The following is a 21582-nucleotide window of genomic DNA, read 5'->3' as shown; positions in this document are numbered from 1 at the left end:
CATAGGGGCTTCCTAAATGCAACATGCCCCCCAAAAACCATTTCAGAAAAACGTACTCTCCAAAATCCCCTTGTCGCTCCTTCGCTTCTGAGCCCTCTACTGCGCCCGCCGAACTCTTAACATAGACATATGAGGTATGTGCTTACTCGAGAGAAATTGGGCTACAAATATAAGTATACATTTTCTCCTTTTACCCCTTGTAAAAATTCAAAAATTGGGTCTACAAGAACATGCGAGTGTAAAAAATGAAGATTGTGAATTTTCTCCTTCACTTTGCTGATATTCCTGTGAAACACCTAAAGGGTTAAAATGCTGACTGAATGTCATTTTGAATACTTTGGGGGTGAAGTTTTTATAATGGGGTCATTTGTGGGGTATTTCTAAGATGAAGACCCTTCAAATCCACTTCAAACCTGAACTGGTCCCTGAAAAATTGTGATTTTGGAAATTTTGTGAAAAATTGGAAAATTGCTGCTATACTTTGAAGCCCTCTGGTGTCTTCCAAAAGTAAAAACTCGTCAACTTTATGATTCAAATATAAAGTAGACATATTGTATATGTGAATAAAATAAAATAATATTTGGAATATCCATTTTCATAACAAGCAGAGAGCTTCAAAGTTAGAAAAATGCAAAATTTTCAAATTTTTCATCAAATTTTGGGATTTTTCACCAAGAAATGATGCAAGTTACCAAAAATTTTTACCACTAAGTTAAAGTAGAATATGTCACGAAAAAACAAACTCGGAATCAGAATGATAACTAAAAGCATTCCAGAGTTATTAATGTTTAAAGTGACAGTGGTCAGATGTGCAAAAAATGGCCGGGTCCTGAGGTGTAAAATGGCTGGGTCCTTAAGGGGTTAAAGGGGTACTCCGGCGGAAAATATATATTTTTTAAATTTAAATCAACTGGTGCCAGAAAGTTAAAACGATTTGTAAATTACTTCTATTAAAAAATCTTAATCCTTCCAGTACTTATTAGCTGCTGAAATTATTTTCTTTTTGGAACACAGAGCTCTCTGCTGAATCATGAGCACAGTGCTCTCTGCTGACATCTCTGTCCATTTTAAGAACTGTCCAGAGTAGGAGAAAATCCCCATAACAAACATATGTTGCTCTAAACAGTTCCTAAAATGGACAGAGATGTCAGCAGAGAGCACTGTGCTCATGATGTCAGCAGAGAGCTCTGTGTTCCAAAAAGAAAATTATTTACAAAATTGTTTAACTTTCTGGCACCAGTTGATTAAAAAAAAAAAAAAAAGTTTTCCACCGGAGTACCCCTTTAAACTATTTTCATTTTTCTTTGTTTTACAGTTCTACACAAGGATTTTTAGAATATGCAATGCATTTTAAACTTTAACCCCTTAACGACTACGGACGTAAATGTACGTCCTGTTGTGGTGGTACTTAGCGCACGAGGACATACATTTACATCCTGTGTATGACCGCGAGCATTGAATCGGTGCTCGTGTCATACAGGTCAGGTTCTGGCTGATCGCGCGGATGTCCGCCATTAACCCCTCAAATGCCGTGATCAGTACAGATCACGGTATCTGCGGCAATGCGCAATGTTAAAATACAGTAACCGCCCCGACATGCGATGGCCCCGACATATGATCAAATCGACATACGATGCTTTTATATGTCGGGGCCATCGCATTAACTGCTATCCGACAGTGCAAAATGCTTAAGCTGCTGTCGGATAGCAGTTTAAGCATCCCGGACAGGTTCGCTCACCTATCCCCGCTGCTCCGGGTCCACTTCGGGATCCTTCGGCGGCTTCTGTATCTTCTCCAGGGTCCGGGCCTCGCTTTCCGGCTTCGTTATTATGTTGCTACGCACGCCGTGCCGGCGCTGCAATGTAATAACGTCACCAGAAAGCGAGGCTCAGACCCTGCAGAAGAAGCAGCGGGACAGCATCGGGAGCCCCTGGGACAGCATCGGGAGCGGTGAGGATGCGGTCCGGAGCGGCGGGGACAGGTGAGTATAACTTCCTATACTTTACATTGCACGAATCAATCAACATACGATGGATTCGACAAACGATGGGTCGTTTGGAAGGAATTACCATCGTATGTTGAGGGACCACTGTAGATGATCGGATTGCTCGCAGCGCTGCCGCGGGGATCCGATCATCTGTAATGGCGGACGGAGGCCCCCTCACCTGGCTCCGGCCGTCTCCCGGCATCTCCTGCTCTGGCCTGAGATCGAGCAGATCAGAGCAGGAGATCACCGATAATACTGATCAGTGCTATGCTCTATGCATAGCACTGAACAGTATTAGCAATCAAATGATTGCTATAGATTGTCTCCTATGGGGACATAAAAATTGTAAAAAAAAAATAATTTGAAAAATGTTAAAATAAAAAGTACAAAAAAGGGAAAAATTCGCTCCCCCCAATAAAAATGAAAATTGTCAGTTTTTCCCATTTTACCCCCAAAAAGCGTAAAACTTTTCTTATAAACATATTTGGTATCGCCGCGTGTGTAAATGTCCAAACTATCAAAATATAATGTTACTGACCCTGTACAGTGAACAGCGTAAGCGTAAAAAATAAAAATAGTCCAAAATGCAGCTTTTTTGTCACATTTTATTCAAAAAAAAATTATAAAAAATGTTCTAAAAGTTTTATATATGCAAATGTGGTATAGATAAAAAGTACAGATGATGGCAAAAAAAAAACTCCTTTTAACTTTGGAGTATGTGCTACACATTTTCCTGTGCGACACAAAAATCATGCGACAAAAAATGAACCGACACGTGCGACACATTAGTAAATCAGCTCCCAGAAAAAGAGGCGTGAAATCTAAAACACTCCAGAAAGAACACTCGGATTTTAGTAAATCAGGGCCAATGGGGGAGATTTATCAAAACCTGTGAAGAGGAAAAATTGCCCAGTTGCCCATAGCAACCAATCAGATCGCTTCCTTCATTTTTCAGAGGCCTTTAGGCCTCTGAAAAATGAAAGTAGCGATCTGATTGGTTGCTATGGGCAACTCAGCAACTTTAGGCCTCTGAAAAATGAAAGTAGCGATCTGATTGGTTGCTATGGGCAACTCAGCAACTTTAGGCCTCTGAAAAATGAAAGTAGCGATCTGATTGGTTGCTATGGGCAACTCAGCAACTTTAGGCCTGTGAAAAATGAAAGAAGCGATCTGATTGGTTGCTATGGGCAACTCAGCAACTTTAGGCCTGTGAAAAATGAAAGAGGCAATCTGATTGGTTGCTATGGGCAACTGGGCAATTTTTCCTCAGCACTGGTTATGATAAATCTCCCCCAATGATTGTGTCTAAATGAAAAAATACTACTAGCTTGTGCCATATACTTACACAAAATTTTCCATGGTACTTGCCCGCCATTTTTGTGGGCCCCTCACCTTTCCTGTAGACCATTGGGTGAACTGAGAGGCAGAACATTATGACGTCTCAATAGATGTCACGTTGGCATGTATGAGTGGTGGGAGACACTTAACACCAGTGGGGGAGAGCGTAAGAAGAGATCACTTTAGATAAAAGGTGGTAGAACAATTATGGAAATTTCTACTCACCATTGAAACATGTGAGAACTAAGGAAATAAATGAATGACGTCCCCCACACATTTTTGTAACACCCTCCGTGTCCTCATGTCTCCCTCTACAATATTTTGTCCATAACCCTTATTGATCCTTTGTTTGGGTCGACCTTTGTAAATGTTGTGAATCAATAACTCATAATGAACAACCAGACACATTCCTCTACGAAACTCCACGTGATCCTATGGGAAAGAGTCAAGATCATTATTGTTTTATTTGGCCATAAATAAGACCAGTCATACTGGGGGTGACCTATACACTTGTCCTTTAGGCCAAATACGTGGCCCGTAAAAGCTTTTTCAACCTACCCTAATATCTTTACAGTACAGCGGACTGGTGAACATTGTAATGTTGGAAACTGATGGGAATATTACTGAATATGGCGGAAAATCAATCGTAATTCCACCCACATTGTAAGCCGAGCATCAAGGCAAGAATGTGATAATCTACAGACGACAGGTTCTTCCATGGTGCAAATTATCTTATGACTTCTAATAAAATAGAGAGAAAGATATATATGAGATAGATAGATATAAGATAGATATATCTATCTATCTATCTCATATCTATCTATATATCTATATCTATCTATCTATCTATCTATCTATCTCATATCTATCTATCTATCTCATATCTATCTATATATCTATATCTATCTATCTCATATCTATCTATATATCTATATCTATCTATCTATCTATCTCATATCTATCTATCTCATATCTATCTATATATCTATATCTATCTATCTCATATCTATCTATCTATCTATCTATCTATCTCACATCTATCTATCTCATATCTATCTGTCTCATGTCTATCTATCTATCTCATATCTATCTCATATCTATCTATCTGAGATGGATAGATAGATATGAGATAGATAGATAGATAGATATGAGAGATGGATATATATGAGATATATAGATAAATAGCAAGATAGACATGAGATAGATAGATATTAGATAGATAGATAGATTGAAAGATATGAGGTAGATAGATAAATAGATGGATATGAGATAGATAGATATATATGAGATAGATAGATATGAGATAGATAGATAGATGGATATGAGATAGATAGATATATATGAGATACATAGATATGAGATAGATAGATAAATAGATAGAGAGAAATGAGATAGATAGATAAATAGATATGAGATAGAAATGAGATAGATAGATAGAAATTAGATAGATAAATAAATATAGAAATAAATAGATATGAGATAGATATTAGATAGATATGAGATAGATAGATGTGAGATAGATAGATAGATATGAGATAGATAGATAGATATGGGATAGATAAATAAATAGATAGAAATTAGATAGATAAATAAATAAATAGATAGATATGAGATAGATAAATAAATAAATAGATATGAGATAGATAAATAAATAAATAGATAGAAATTAGATAGATAAATAAATAAATAGATATATATGAGATAGATAAATAAATAAATAGATAGATATGAGATAGATACAGTGGAGAAAAAAATAATTTGACCCCCTAATGAATTTGTATGTTTGCCGCCTGACAAAGAAATGATCAGTCTTTAATTTTAATAGTCGGTTTATTTGAACAGTGAGAGATTGATAAAAAAGTTTTTAAAAATCCGGAAAAAAAACCCTTTCATATCCACATTTTAGCCCAAATATGTCATCTTATAATTCTTTTATCCCCAATCCATTATAAATCTTGTTATAAATGATAGAGAGGATTACACTTCTATTTGCGTACACATTGGCCCTCATTTACTTAGAAAATCGGGTTGTAAGTCTATGTTGCTTTCTTACCCGACTGCTTTTTTTCCCTGGTATTTATTATTATGTCGCATCTTGTTTGTCGCTCGTGGGTTTTGTTGGTTTTGGTTTCCAACTCCTCTGAGCTGTCGGGAAAAAATCCACAACAATTCAACAAATTCGGGTTGGAAACCTTTATAAATACGTGGGAAAGCTCAGAAATGTCGGGTTACGCCCCTTTTTCCGGTGTGGGAGAATCCACATCGGGTCCGTCGGGAAAAATTTTCGCATCGTGTCGCAGACTGGCGCACCATGTCTGCGAAATGGCGCAGACAAAGATGCGACAAAAAAACCCGACAAAAGAAGTCGGGTTTAGAATAGTAAATGAGGGCCAATGTGTTCTTTATTAACGTTATAGAGAATAATGGTTCGGTTGCTTGAATACTGTTACTAATTTTGAAAGGCATCATCACATGGTAACCTTGCTGTATCATACAGTGATCTGCCAAATCTTATTCCTTATTGTAATTAGATATGTACGTTCATGAAACTGAAAGTTATGATTACAAGACATATCTGAGTGAATTATACACTTAGAGGACTAACAACTTATTGGTTCGGATTCAGATAATACCGATATATTTTCTATTTATTTGTTTTCAATGTCTCGCTTTTTCTTTTTTTGATTTCCTTACTGTTAAAATGAAAAAATGTTTATAAAATATAAAAAATAAACAGTTATATAAAAAAAAGTAAAGAATTGTTTTGCATTTTGCTTAGTGAAAAATGTGTTTGATCCACGATTGATCATCAAGATTTCTGGTGTTGAGATTAGGAGCACTCTCTTAAAGGGAACACTCCTAATCTCAGCTTGTTACCTGTATAAAAGACACCTGTCCACAGAATCAATCAGAATCCAAACTCTCCACCATGGCCAAGACCAAAGAGTTGTCCAAGGATGTCAGGGACAAGATTGTAGATCTACACAAAGGCGGGAATGAGCTACGAGACCATCGCCGAGCAGCTTGGGGAGAAGTTTACTACAGTCTGTGCCATTATTCACAATTAGAAAAAACGCAAAATAACTTACAACCAGGGTGCCTCCAGCTGTTGCAAAACTACAACCCCCAGCATGCCCGGACAGCCTTCGGCTGTCCGGGCATGCTGTGAGTTGTAGTTTTGCAACAGCTGGAGGCACCCTGGTTGGGAAACACTTAATCACACAATAGATTTTATCCCACATCAGTTCTTCCTATCTAGAAGTACTACCCCCCCTTCCCCCACCCCAGAATAAATGAATGTGTTTTGTGCTATGCTGAGGTTACGGCTGATGTTAATGTTGCTCGTGGGTGTAATAGCATTCGCACTTTCTAATCTTTAGGCAACAAATTCATCCCAACAATGTAAACAAAGTCTGGCAGCGCGCCATGTCCAATCACTGGTGAAGACCCCTCAGGAGGACACAAGTCACATTTCTTTACAATCTGGTGTTAAGATGTGAAACTGGATCCTGGCCAGACAATAATGGCCGATTTCTATGGGTTTTGTGTTGGTACAATAACAATGGAGACAGGTTATTAAAGGGGCTGTGTCATGTGCTGTGCGCCTGGTACCTAGACATAAGAAAATGACTAGTTGACTTCTTTAGTGTAGAGGGAGTATAATGGGCATGCTCTGGCTGGAAGATGGAGGGAGATCCCTTCAGAACGCTCCAAAAGTGTCTTAAAATTAGTGATGAGCGGCATATGCCATATTCGAATTCGTCCCATATTCGTGAAATTCGAATATTCGTTATATTCGGGACGTTTTTTTGAATTGCGAAATTTCTCTATTGCGAAATTAATAGCGAAATGTTGCTCGTCTGCGCATGCGCGCTATAACATCATGCGAGGGACGTTGCTAGGGACGTTGCTAAGCTCTGACAACTGTGATTGCAGAACTCTCATTGGCTCACAGGCATAAGTAGGGCGAAATTTACACGAATATTTGCATTGCGAATATTAGTATTGCGAATATTCGCAATGCGAATATTCGCATGCATAAACCTTTCGCCTCACAGTCTCATCCCTGGGTCTTTTAATGAAATGATACAAGCCTTGCATTGATCAGTCGAAGGAGATCCCTACAATGTGCTCAGTTTTTAAAACAGTTTGAAAAAAAGACGAATATTCGTAGGAGCGAATTTTTATCGCGAAATTGTTAATATTCGCGAATATGCGATATTCGCAATGAATATTCGAATTGCGAATATTCGTGAGCAACACTATTTAAAATGCCCCTTGTCTGAATAAGCCTTGTGCTTATACTGTTCTGGGGTGTAGTGTAGTGAGCATGCTCTGTTTCGCCATCTTTTGTCAGTGGTGTCATCACTGGAATCTGCCTCCAGATATTTAATACAGGTGTCACATCCAGGGAAGCAAAATAAAAGAAAAGAAAAAAAACTCCAAGGTGGCGCTGTTCCAACAAAAACATGAACTTCTGGTATTTAGCTTAAAAAAACATATTTATTAGTAAAATCGGTTTAGCAAGCCCATAGCAAAGCAAGACGCGTTTCGGGTCCCTGCGTACCCTTTCTCAATTGCAGATTGAGAAAGGATACGCAGGGACCCGAAACGCGTCTGGCTTTGCTACGGGCTTGCTAAACCGATTTTACTAATAAATATGGTTTTTTAAGCGAAATACCAGAAGTTCATGTTTTTGTTGGAACAGCGCCACCTTGGAGTTTTTTTCTTTTCTTTTCTTTTGTTGCATCACTGGACCCAAAGCCACGGTACCCAGTCAAGCTCCTATGGCCTGCAGTTCCATTGATACCCCAATAGCTGGGGTGATATGCTAAATATCAAGAGGTTCAGCAGGTGAGAGTCAATATACTAGACCCTCCCCCTTCACTGAAGCTCGCAGGATTACACGAGGCGCTGCCCTCTTTTTTTTTCTTTTCTCTCTATCCACATCCAGGGCAGAGAACAGTGCAGTCCAGATGCTCGCCCCAAACCGATGTCGACTTGGACAATCCGCCCTTAACGGTGGCCCTCAACGGGGCGACAGTCCCTACACTGATCTATGTGCAGAGGTGTTAGAACAGTCAGATGAACTAAGTCGGCAACGCACGGGCAAAAAGGTACAAAATCACAAATTGGAGACATGCCAGGCAATGGATCAAATCTAGAGAGCAGCGTGGTACAAAATCAGAAGACAAAAGGCCATGTCAGGAAAGAGGCAAAGGTCAAGTTGCAGAAGGTTAGCAAGGATATACAGACATAGGGAACAAAGAACGTAATTGATGGGGATAACCTCTAATACGGACATCTCTCAATTGGTCGGCAGGACTGTCAGTAATATGACATGCAGCTCTTGTCACGATGCCGGCTGGCAGGAGGTGGATCCTCTGTGCCAGAGAGGGATTGGCGTGGACCGTGCTAGTGGACCGGTTCTAAGTCACTACTGGTGTTCACCAGAGCCCGCCGCAAAGCGGGATGGACTTGCTGCGGCGGTAGTGACCAGGTCGTATCCACTAGCAACGGCTCAACCTCTCTGACTGCTGAAGATAGGCGCGGTACAAGGGAGTAGACAAAAGCAAGGTCGGACGTAGCAGAAGGTCGGGGCAGGCAGCAAGGATCGTAGTCAGTAAGATAATAGCAGGAGGTCAAGTACACAGTAAGGACAACACAGTAACGCTTTCACTAGGCTCTAAGGCAACAAGATCCGGCAGGGGAGTGCAGGGGCAGAGGTCAGATAAAGTCTGGGAGCAGGTGGAAGCCAATTAAGCTAATTGGGCCAGGCACCAATCATTGGTGCACTGGCCCTTTAAGTCTCAGGGAGCTGGCGCGCGCGCGCCCTAGGGAGCGGAGCCGCGCGCGCCAGCACATGACAGCAGGGGACGGGAACGGGTAAGTGACCTGGGATGCGATTCGCGAGCGGGCGCGTCCCGCTGTGCGAATCGCATCCCCGACGGCCATGACAGTGCAGCGCTCCCGGTCAGCGGGACCGACCGGGGCGCTGCGGAGAGATGCCGTAAGCGCTCCGGGGAGGAGCGGGGACCCGGAGCGCTAGGCGTAACAGTACCCCCCCCCCTTAGGTCTCCCCTTCTCTTTGTCCGGTAACTGCCTCCCCTGGGATGAGGACACCGGGAAAGAATGGAGGGATTCCTCAACGGCAGGCAGTACAGCAGGAGTGGGAATGGGGAGGGAGGGCAGAGGGCGAGGCCTGGCACGGGGCAGTGTGACACCAGGACGGGGGCCATGAGGAGGCACCGAGGCTTGCCTGACTGGACTGGGAGGGGGGGAGAGGCACTTCTTATGGCAGGCAGAGTCCATAAAGACCTTAGGGAGACCGGATACAGGGGGAACCACAGGGTCACGGCAGGGAGTACTGGGCACCGGTTTAAGGCAGTCCTTGAAACAAGAGGTACCCCAGCTCTTGATCTCCCCTGTGGACCAATCCAGGGTTGGGGAATGGTGTTGAAGCCAGGGTAGTCCAAGGAGAATTTCGGAAGTGCAATTGGAGAGGACCAAAAACTCAATTTTTTCGTGATGAGGTCCGATGCACATTAGGAGGGGCTCCGTGCGGTAACGCACGGTGCAATCCAACCTGACTCCGTTGACCGCGGAAATGTAGAGTGGCTTGACGAGACGGGTCACCGGGATGCGGAATTTATTCACCAAGGACTCCCGAATAAAATTCCCAGAGGCACCAGAGTCCAGGCAGGCCACGGCTGAGAGGGAAGAGTTGGCTGAAGGAGAAATCCGTACAGGCACCGTGAGACGTGGAGAAGCCGACTTAGCATCAAGAGACGCCACACCCACGAGAGCTGGGTGCGAGCGTGCGTTTCCCAGACGTGGAGGACGGATAGGGCAATCCACCAAAAAATGTTCGGTACTGGCACAGTACAGACAAAGATTCTCTTCCCTACGGCGATTCCTCTCTTCCAGGGTCAGGCGAGACCGATCCACTTGCATGGCCTCCTCGGCGGGAGGCCTAGGCGCAGATTGCAATGGAGACTGTGGGAGAGGTGTCCAGAGATCTAAGTCTTTTTCCTGGCGGAGCTCTTGATGCCTCTCAGAAAAACGCATGTCAATGCGAGTGGCTAGATGAATGAGTTCATGCAGGTTAGCAGGAGTTTCTCGTGCGGCCAGAACATCTTTAATGTTGCTGGATAGGCCTTTTTTAAAGGTCGCGCAGAGGGCCTCATTATTCCAGGATAGTTCAGAAGCAAGAGTACGGAATTGTATGGCGTACTCGCCAACGGAAGAATTACCCTGGACCAGGTTCAGCAGGGCAGTCTCAGCAGAAGAGGCTCGGGCAGGTTCCTCAAAGACACTTCGAATTTCGGAGAAGAAGGAGTGTACAGAGGCAGTGACGGGGTCATTGTGGTCCCAGAGCGGTGTGGCCCAAGACAGGGCTTTTCCAGACAGAAGGCTGACTACGAAAGCCACCTTAGACCTTTCAGTAGGAAACTGGTCCGACATCATCTCCAAGTGCAGGGAACATTGCGAAAGAAAGCCACGGCAAAACTTAGAGTCCCCATCAAATTTGTCCGGCAGGGACAAGCGGAGGCTAGGAGTGGCCACTCGCTGCGGAAGGGGTGCAGGAGCTGGCGGAGGAGATGGTTGCTGCTGTAGCAGAGGCAGAAGTTGCGACTGAAGTTGCTGCACCGTGGTGGACACTTCCGACAGCTGGTGGGTTAGATGGGCGATCTGTCGGGATTGCTGGGCGACCACCGTGGTGAGATCAGAGATAGAAGGCAGGGGAACCTCAGCGGGATCCATGGCCGGATCTTCTGTCACGATGCCGGCTGGCAGGAGGTGGATCCTCTGTGCCAGAGAGGGATTGGCGTGGACCGTGCTAGTGGACCGGTTCTAAGTCACTACTGGTGTTCACCAGAGCCCGCCGCAAAGCGGGATGGACTTGCTGCGGCGGTAGTGACCAGGTCGTATCCACTAGCAACGGCTCAACCTCTCTGACTGCTGAAGATAGGCGCGGTACAAGGGAGTAGACAAAAGCAAGGTCGGACGTAGCAGAAGGTCGGGGCAGGCAGCAAGGATCGTAGTCAGTAAGATAATAGCAGGAGGTCAAGTACACAGTAAGGACAACACAGTAACGCTTTCACTAGGCTCTAAGGCAACAAGATCCGGCAGGGGAGTGCAGGGGCAGAGGTCAGATAAAGTCTGGGAGCAGGTGGAAGCCAATTAAGCTAATTGGGCCAGGCACCAATCATTGGTGCACTGGCCCTTTAAGTCTCAGGGAGCTGGCGCGCGCGCGCCCTAGAGAGCGGAGCCGCGCGCGCCAGCACATGACAGCAGGGGACGGGAACGGGTAAGTGACCTGGGATGCGATTCGCGAGCGGGCGCGTCCCGCTGTGCGAATCGCATCCCCGACGGCCATGACAGTGCAGCGCTCCCGGTCAGCGGGACCGACCGGGGCGCTGCGGAGAGAGAGACGCCGTGAGCGCTCCGGGGAGGAGCAGGGACCCGGAGCGCTAGGCGTAACAGCTCTGCACTAAACAGAGCTGTTCATTAATGAGATCCTGGGACGCTTTTGGCAATACTGTGCAAAGATTGGATGGTACTGTGGGTGCGAGGACGGGTACGTTTATGACAATAGGTGTTTATTTCTGATCGTAAAAGGATTCATTTGCCCCTATGTGGAGACAGGACAAGCTTTAAAGTGTGAACACTAACCTATTCATTTTGTAAAATAAGAATAATATAACACACAAATATATATATATATATATATATATATATATATATATATATATATATGAAAGATTTAAATAAAAACATGGGAATTGGTGTTCTGACAACAGGTGAAATAAAAACGCATTGCCCCAGCTCTAAAACTACCAAAAGTCTATTTTTGGGCAGGTTTTTTTTTTCTTAGTCCTGTAATTACTGGTTTTCAGTTTTTATTTTTAGTACTACAATTCCCAGAATGCATTGCACAGTCCTCCCACCTACTCTCCTCTCTCAGCCTTCCTGTCAGTTCCCCGTCCAGAGCTGGTACAGAAACATGTTATTTATCTGCAGACTATTGAATGAAAAGTAAAGTTGCAGCACCTGCTGTATCACCTGCTGTAATCATTCCCTGTCTGCTCCCCTGTCTGTGACATTGTTCAGCACAAGGCAGCATTCTGTAACCACATCTTACTTCAGGAATAAATAAGAGGACTACACAACTTCCTGTTAAGAAAGAGGAAGGATCTGAGAAAATGATGAGCCAACACCAAACTGACAATAAGAGAACTGCTCAACTTCCTGTCAGGAGAAAGGGAAGGATCCAGGAAGCTGCTGAGACAACACCACACTGACAATGAGAAGATTACACAACTTCCTGTCTGGAGAGAAGGAGGAGATGGGAAGCTGCTTAGACACCACACTGACAATGAGAAGACTACACAACTACCTGTCAGCAGAGAGGAAGGAGCTGGGGAGCTGATGAGAGAACACCACACTGACAATGAGAGGACTACACAACTACCTGTCAGCAGAGAGGAAGGAGCTGCGGAGCTGATGAGAGAACACCACACTGACAATGAGAGGACTACACAACTTCCTGTCAGGAGAGAGGGAGGTTGTTGGGAAGCTGCTGAGACAACAACGTACTGACAAAGAATGGACTACAAAACTGCCTGTCAGGAGAGGGAGGAGCCAGGGAGTTGATAAGAGAACACCACACTATTTAATTATGGAAAAACATGCTGAAGCCAGTACACTTTGTGATTACACTATATCAGTGAGTTATATAACTAAACCAGAATAACCCTTTAAAGTTTTGTATTAGTATATCATCCATGTCTTGGGAATTTCTGTTTACATTAAGAACAATTTCTAGTGTCTTAAGACAAAAAGGTATAAACAAATGAATCTACTAAACTGGTAGCTCTTGTACCTTCTGGGGGTCCATAAAGTAGGTTACCAGCTAAGTAAGTCCCATCTCCCTTGTCACCTCCAAAAAGAAATAGAACAACAACAATGGAGGGAAAGAGAACAAGCTGGAGGTTATATTCTATTCTCTGTTACAAGGAAAAGACGTATCATCACTGAACCCTACTAAGGTGGAATTGGAGAATGGTGGCCAAGCTTGACCGAGCTATAGAGGAATCCCACTTTCATCTCTTTCTATGGGCACATATCTCATCTATTTACTCCCAATTACTCCCTTTTATACATGTTAAGCTGCATGCCGAGGCTGTTAAGGAGAATGTATCTCCATCTTTACACTATAGTCAGATATAGAAGAAAGAACCACGTAAGCCATGTAATGTGATGTGATTCTCTCCTACATTCTAGCGGAGCAGTCACGTAGTGTGTGAAGGGTGTTGGTGTAGATATAACACAGTCCGGTCTACTTCAAAAGACGTCCATCCGTAAGCAGTGGAGTGAACCCATCACTGACCTTTGAGGTGCATTCCTGTGAATAATTGCATTTGATGCATCTTCTTATGTCACATTTGCAACTATATTAGCCTAATTATATTCAATAGTACAAAACTGGTAGCACAAGTAGAGAGCAGTATAGTACATGTAGTACAGGTAGAAAACAATACAGTACATGTAATACAGGTAGAGAACAGTATAGTACATGTAGTACAGAGAGAGAGCAGTATAGTACATGTAGTACAGGTAGAGAGCAGTATAGTACATGTAGTACAGGTAGAAAACAATACAGTACATGTAATACAGGTAGAGAACAGTATAGTACATGTAGTACAGGTAGAAAACAATACAGTACATGTAATACAGGTAGAGAACAGTATAGTACATGTAGTACAGATAGAGAGCAGTATAGTACATGTAGTACAGGTAGAGAGCAGTATAGTACATGTAGTACAGGTAGAGAGCAGTATAGTACATGTAGTACAGAGAGAGAGCAGTATAGTACATGTAGTACAGAGAGAGAGCAGTATAGTACATGTAGTACAGATAGAGAGCAGTATAGTACATGTAGTACAGGTAGAGAGCAGTACAGTACATGTAGTACAGAGAGAGAGCAGTATAGTACATGTAGTACAGAGAGAGAGCAGTATAGTACATGTAGTACAGGTAGAGAGCAGTATAGTACATGTAGTACAGAGAGAGAACAGTACAGTACATTTAGTACAGATAGAGAACAGTATAGTACATGTAGTACAGATAGAGAGCAGTAGAGTACATGTAGTACAGATAGAGAGCAGTACAGTACATGTAGTACAGATAGAGAGCAGTACAGTACATGTAGTACAGGTAGAGAGCAGTACAGTACATGTAGTACAGGTAGAGAGCAGTACAGTACATGTAGTACAGGTAGAGAGCAGTACAGTACATGTAGTACAGGTAGAGAGCAGTACAGTACATGTAGTACAGGTAGAGAGCAGTATAGTACATGTAGTACAGGTAGATAACAGTACAGTACATGTAGTACAGGTAGAGAACAGTACAGTACATGTAGTACAGATAGAGAGCAGTACAGGTAGGGAACAGTACAGTACATGTAGTACAGGTAGAGAGCAGTACAGTACATGTTTCCAGGTAGAGAGCAGTATAGTACATGTAGTACAGGTAGAGAGCAGTGCAGTACATGTAGAAAACAATACAGTACATGTAGTAAGGTAGAGAGCAGTACAGTACATGGAGTACAGGTAGAGAGAAGTACAATGCATGCAGTACAGGTAGATAACAGTACAGTACAGTACATGTAGTACAGGTAGAGAGCAGTACAGTACACGTTGTACAGGTAGAGAACAGTACAGTACATGTAGTATAGGAAGAGAGCAGTACAGTACATGTAGTACAGATAGAGAGCAGTATACTACATGTATTACAGGTAGAGAACAGTACAGTACATGTAGTATAGGAAGAGAGCAGTACAGTACATGTAGTACAGATAGAGAGCAGTATAGTACATGTATTACAGGTAGAGAACAGTACAGTACATGTAGTACAGGTAGAGAGCACTATAGTACAGTACATGTATTACAGGTAGAGAGGAGTACAGTACATGTAGTACAGGTAGAGAGCAGTACAGTACATGTAGTACAGGTAGAGAACAGTACAGTACACATAGTACAGGTAGAGAGCAGTACAGTACATGGGGTACAGGTAGAGAGCAGTACAGTACATGTAGTACAGGTAGAGAACAGTACAGTACACATAGTACAGGTAGAGAGCAGTACAGTACATGTAGTACAGATAGAGAGCAGTATAGTACATGTAGTACAGGTAGAGAACAGTACAGTACATGTAGTACAGGTAGAGAGCACTGCAGTACAGTACATGTAGTACAGGTAGAGAGCAGTACAGTACATGTAGTAAAGGTAGAGAACAGTACAGTACATGGAGTACAGGTAGAGAGCAGTACAGTATATGTAGTACAGTACATGCAGTACAGATAGAGAGCAGTATAGTACATGTAGTACAGGTAGAGAACAGTACAGTACATGTAGTACAGGTAGAGAGCACTGCAGTACAGTACATGTAGTACAGGTAGAGAGGAGTACAGTACATGTAGTACAGGTAGAGAGCAGTACAGTACATGTAGTACAGGTAGAGAGCAGTACAGTACACGTTGTACAGGTAGAGAACAGTACAATACATCTAGTATAGGAAGAGAGCAGTACAGTACATGTAGTACAGATAGAGAGCAGTATAGTACACGTAGTACAGGTAGAGAACAGTACAATACATGTAGTACAGGTAGAGAGCACTGCAGTACAGTACATGTAGTACAGGTAGAGAGGAGTACAGTACATGTAGTACAGGTAGAGAGCAGTACAGTACATGTAGTACAGGTAGAGAGCAGTACAGTACAGTACATGTAGTACAGTACATGCAGTGCAGGTAGAGAGCAGTAAAGTACATGCAGTACAGGTAGAGAACAGTACAGTACATGGAGTACAGGTAGAGAGCAGTATAGTACATGGAGTACAGGTAGATAACAGTACAGTATATGTAGTACAGTACATGCAGTACAGGAAGAGAGCAGTACAGTACATGCAGTACAGGTAGAGAACAGTACAGTACATGGAGTACAGGTAGAGAGCAGTATAGTACATGGAGTACAGGTAAATAACCGTACAGTATATGCAGTACAGTACATGCAGTACAGGTAGAGAACAGTACAGTACATGTAGTACAGGTAGAGAGCAGTACAGTACATGCAGTACAGGAAGAGAGCAGTACAGTACATGTAGTACAGGGGTAGAGAACAGTACAGTATATGTAGTATAGGAAGAGAACAGTACAGTACATGTAGTACAGATAGAGAGCAGTATAGTACATGTAGTACAGGTAGAGAACAGTACCGTACATGTAGTACAGGTAGAGAGCACTATAGTACAGTACATGTAGTACAGGTAGAGAGGAGTACAGTACATGTAGTACAGGTAGAGAGCAGTACAGTACATGCAGTACAGGGGTAGAGAACAGTACAGTACATGCAGTACAGGGGTAGAGAACAGTACAGTACATGTAGTATAGGAAGAGAGCAGTACAGTACATGTAGTACAGATAGAGAGCAGTGTAGTACATGTAGTACAGGTAGAGAACAGTACAGTACATGTAGTACAGGTAGAGAGCACTATAGTACAGTACATGTATTACAGGTAGAGAGGAGTACAGTACATGTAGTACAGGTAGAGAGCAGTACAGTACAGTACATGTAGTACAGGTAGATAACAGTACAGTATATGTAGTACAGTACATGCAGTGCAGGTAGAGAGCAGTAAAGTACATGCAGTAAAGGTAGAAAACAGTACAGTACATGGAGTACAGGTAGAGAGCAGTATAGTACATGGAGTACAGGTAGATAACAGTACAGTATATGTAGTACAGTACATGCAGTACAGGTAGAGAGCAGTACAGTACAGTACATGGAGTACAGGTAGAGAGCAGTATAGTACATGCAGTACAGGTAGAGAACAGTACAGTACATGCAGTACAGGGGTAGAGAACAGTACAGTACGTGTAGTACAGGTAGAGAGGTAGAGAACCGTTCATTCCACTCACCTCTGTGGGGCATATGGTCTCTGACTAAGTGACATGCAGGATTCACTATCAATTTAAAAAAGTACAGGTAGAAAGCAGTACAGTACATGTAGTACAGGTAGAGAACAGTACAGTACACATAGTACAGGTAGAGAGCAGTACAGTACATGGGGTACAGGTAGAGAGCAGTACAGTACATGTAGTACAGGTAGAGAACAGTACAGTACACATAGTACAGGTAGAGAGCAGTACAGTACATGGAGTACAGGTAGAGAGCAGTACAGTACATGGAGTACAGGTAGAGAGCAGTACAGTACATGGAGTACAGGTAGAGAACAGTACAGTACATGCAGTACAGATAAAGAACAGTGCAGTACATGCAGTACAGGTAGAGAGCAGTACAGTACATGGAGTACAGGTATAGAGCAGTACAGTACATGTAGTACAGGTAGAGAGCAGTACAGTACATGTAGTACAGGTAGAGAACAGTATAGTACATGCAGTACAGGTAGAGAGCAGTACAGTACATGCAGTACAGGTACATAACAGTACAGTACATGCAGTACAGGTAGAGAGCAGTACAGTACATGTAGTACAGGTAGAGAACAGTATAGTACATGCAGTACAGGTAGAGAGCAGTACAGTACATGCAGTACAGGTACATAACAGTACAGTACATGCAGTACAGTTAGAGAACAGTACAGTACATGCAGTACAGGTAGAGAACAGTATAGTACATGCAGTACAGGTAGAGAGCAGTACAGGTACATAACAGTACAGTACATGCAGTACAGGTAGAGAACATTACAGTACATGCAGTACAGGTACATAACAGTACAGTACATGCAGTACAGGTATAGAACAGTACAGTACATGCAGTACAGGTAGAGAGCAGTACAGTACATGGAGTACAGGTAGAGAGGAGTACAGTACATGGAGTACAGGTAGAGAACAATACAGTACATGCAGTACAGGTAGAGAACAGTACAGTACATGTAGTACAGGTACATAACAGTACAGTACAGGTAGAGAACAGTAAAGAGCATACAGTACAGGTAGAGAACATTACAGTACATGCAGTACAGGTAGAGAACATTACAGTACATGCAGTACAGGTAGAGAACAGTACAGTACATGGAGTACAGGTAGAGAGCAGTACAGTACATGTAGTACAGGTAGAGAGCAGTACTGTACATGGAGTACAGGTAGAGAACAATACAGTACATGCAGTACAGGTAGAGAACAGTACAGTACATGTAGTACAGGTACATAACAGTACAGTACAGGTAGAGAACAGTACAGTACAGTACAGGTAGAGAACATTACAGTACATGCAGTACAGGTAGAGAACATTACATTACAGTACAGGTAGAGAACATTACAGTACATGTAGTACAGGTAGAGAACAGTACAGTACATGCAGTACAGGTAGAGAACATTACAGTACATGTAGTACAGGTAGAGAACAGTACAGTACATGGAGTACAGATAGAGAGCAGTACAGTACATGTAGTACAGGTAGAAAACAGTACAGTACATGTAATACAGGTAGAGAACAGTACAGTACATGGAGTACAGGTAGAGAACAGTACAATACATGGAGTACAGGTAGAGAACAGTACAGTACATGCAATACAGGTAGAGAACAGTACAGTACATGCAGTACAGGTAGACAACAGTACAGTACATGCAGTACAGGTAGAGAACAGTACAGTACATGCAGTACAGGTGGAGAGCAGTACAGTACATGCAGTACAGGTGGAGAGCAGTATAGTACATGTAATACAGGTAGAGAATAGTACAGTACATGTAGTACAGGTAGAGAGCAGTATAGTACATGTAATACAGGTAGAGAACAGTACAGTACATGTAGTACAGGTAGAGAACAGTACAGTACATGCAGTACAGGTAGAGAACAGTACAGTACATGCAGTACAGGTAGAGAACAGTACAGTACATGTAGTACAGGTAGAGAACAGTACAGTACCATATAGTACAAGTACATAACAGTACAGTACAGGTAGAGAACAGGAAAGAGCATACAGTACAGGTACAGAACAGCTGAGGTGTGTATTATGCGGTTTTGCAGCAGCCAAGATGTCTTAAGATGTTCTTCAGCAGCTAAGATGAGTATTACAATGAGTATTACAATGTTCTGCAGTGGCATGTATTTTAATGTCCTTTAATTTGCCATTTAGAAAAGTAAAATATAGATGACAGGATTTTGGTAATTGCTTTGATAATACAATTTTTCTGTTATACGAAGGGTTCATATACTTTATAAATACATACTTTCTATTTTCAGAGCTGGAGGAGACAATACTTTTACTATTCTCTACTTCTGAGCAGTGTGAGGTATGGTCGCTGAGCGCTAAGCTGCTTAAAAAGAGAAGATGGTGACCCTGGTGACAATAATGTTAACTCTACATTTATGTGATGGGACGAAGCAAAGAACATCCGGAAAACAAGCAGCGTGGGTGTAAGGATAGACGTGTGAGCTGCTATGGGCCCAGAGGGACGGCCACGTATGTGCTAAAACATACAATGCATTTGGAAAGTCTTAAGACCATTTCACGTTTGTCATATTTTGTCGTGTTGCTCTGCAAGTTAAAATTAAAATAAAAAAATCCCCATCATTCTGCCCTCAATCCCCCATAATGACAAATTGATCACAGATTTGTAGAAATGCCAATAATTACAGGACCTGGACCTGAACTAGTTCTAGTGGGTTGAGGCTCTAGCCTTTGCCAGGCTCCTGTCATTGGTGCTGTCCCTATGTCTAGTTCCAGTCCTGCTGCAAGGATACGTATGCCAATATTGTCTTAACTTCTAAGAAGCAGTGAATTGTCCAGAAAGGATGAAGCGTAACAAGGGCCTTTCTGTATTTTGCTCATCTATTCTGGTCCTTTAGTCGGATCAGTATGAGCCTGTCTGCCATATCAGGAGGACTTCACTAGATGCACCTTTCTGAGTGCAATGTCAGAGATTGCCACCAAAAGAATGAAAATTTGAAGTCCTTCATTGGATTTTACTTCCTGGCTAACCCCCTGTAAGGATCTCATCCAGTAGTTTCTGTCAGAACTTGTGAGCCAGAAAACTGTAAATCCCTGTACACACATAGCTACAGAAGCTATTTTCACACGCATGTGCTAGCGCACTTCAAGTTCCCTAAACTTAGGCTAAACTGCTATAAAAGCGGCATTTCAAGGGACAGTGACCAAACCTACATTCTCCTGACTCCTAAGCTGTGCTATCTAAAGCTTTATTCAAGAGACTGTATTTTTCTGGAATTGCAAAAGGAGCTCAGTAAAGTTTACAAGTTGTTTCACGGAATCCTAATATCAGAAGTCTCATTCCTGGCCTTTCGTGCTTTAACAGCTTCACTGACACACACACAAAAAAAATGTGGGCCACAGAGGGACATTGGGTAACACCACATTATCACTAGGGATAACTACACTCATGATGGGGTTGAGGGAAACCTGAATGAAGAAAGTACAAAAAAAGCTGTTTTCTGCAATTTTGAGTTCTTTGGATGTGAGACAGGGGCTGCTTAATTATTCTAGTTATTAATATACTACTGTGGTGTCGGGGTGCGATGTGAGGTGTAGGGGCAGATGGTGTTGCCCAGGGGTAAATGGTGTTAATGCCTTAGTGTTTGTGATGCCAGGGTGTGGTTTGCCTATGTAACCACCGAAGGTAGCACCACTAGTCCTAGGTTAGGCAGGGAAAATAATAGTCCAAGGCCAGATGCAATAGAGTCTCTGTCCAATAGAGTCTCTGTATCAGATGCAATGTCCAAACATGCTCTGATAAATTGTATAACTGAAAATAACCATGGATTACTGAAGAATAAGGACTATGTCTACCAATGACAACACACCTATGACTATAGTATAAACATGACTTATGGACTATGACTATGCATTTTATGACATTTGACTATGCATATAACATTTGACTATGTATTTAGCAACACTTTATAAATATGACTAAGACATGACACTGGAGGATTTGGTTGCCGGAGCCTTTCTGCCCAATGCCTTGGCTACTGGGGTCCCTTGGCATTACACACTTCTCCCCAGAACACTAGACATATTTAGACATTTATTAGATAACATTTGACACGTGTAACCTTTGACCTTTTAGGTTACGTGCTTTGTGGGAACAGGAATACCTTCTGGCCAGCAAAGTATCCTGAGCATGTGGACACAAGCAATTACATTAGACATATGCAACAACTTAAAGACATTTGAATGGACTGTGATGTAGTGAGTGCTACAATCCTAATGTACATT

At 42.6% G+C, this 21582-nt stretch overlaps 1 long non-coding RNA gene across 1 annotated transcript; it reads left to right on the top strand.

Moving 5' to 3' along the window:
* Nucleotides 1–1903: 1903 nt before the first annotated feature.
* On the top strand, nt 1904–19841 carry LOC130360513 (uncharacterized). The gene is made up of 3 exons (XR_008890690.1): nt 1904–1981; nt 13613–13725; nt 19590–19841. It is a non-coding gene; the product is annotated as an uncharacterized LOC130360513 (long non-coding RNA).
* Nucleotides 19842–21582: the final 1741 nt, after the last annotated feature.

This window comes from Hyla sarda, chromosome 3, assembly GCF_029499605.1.
Source record: "Hyla sarda isolate aHylSar1 chromosome 3, aHylSar1.hap1, whole genome shotgun sequence".
Classification (NCBI taxonomy): domain Eukaryota; kingdom Metazoa; phylum Chordata; class Amphibia; order Anura; family Hylidae; genus Hyla; species Hyla sarda.
This window is presented reverse-complemented; position numbering and strand designations above follow the sequence as displayed.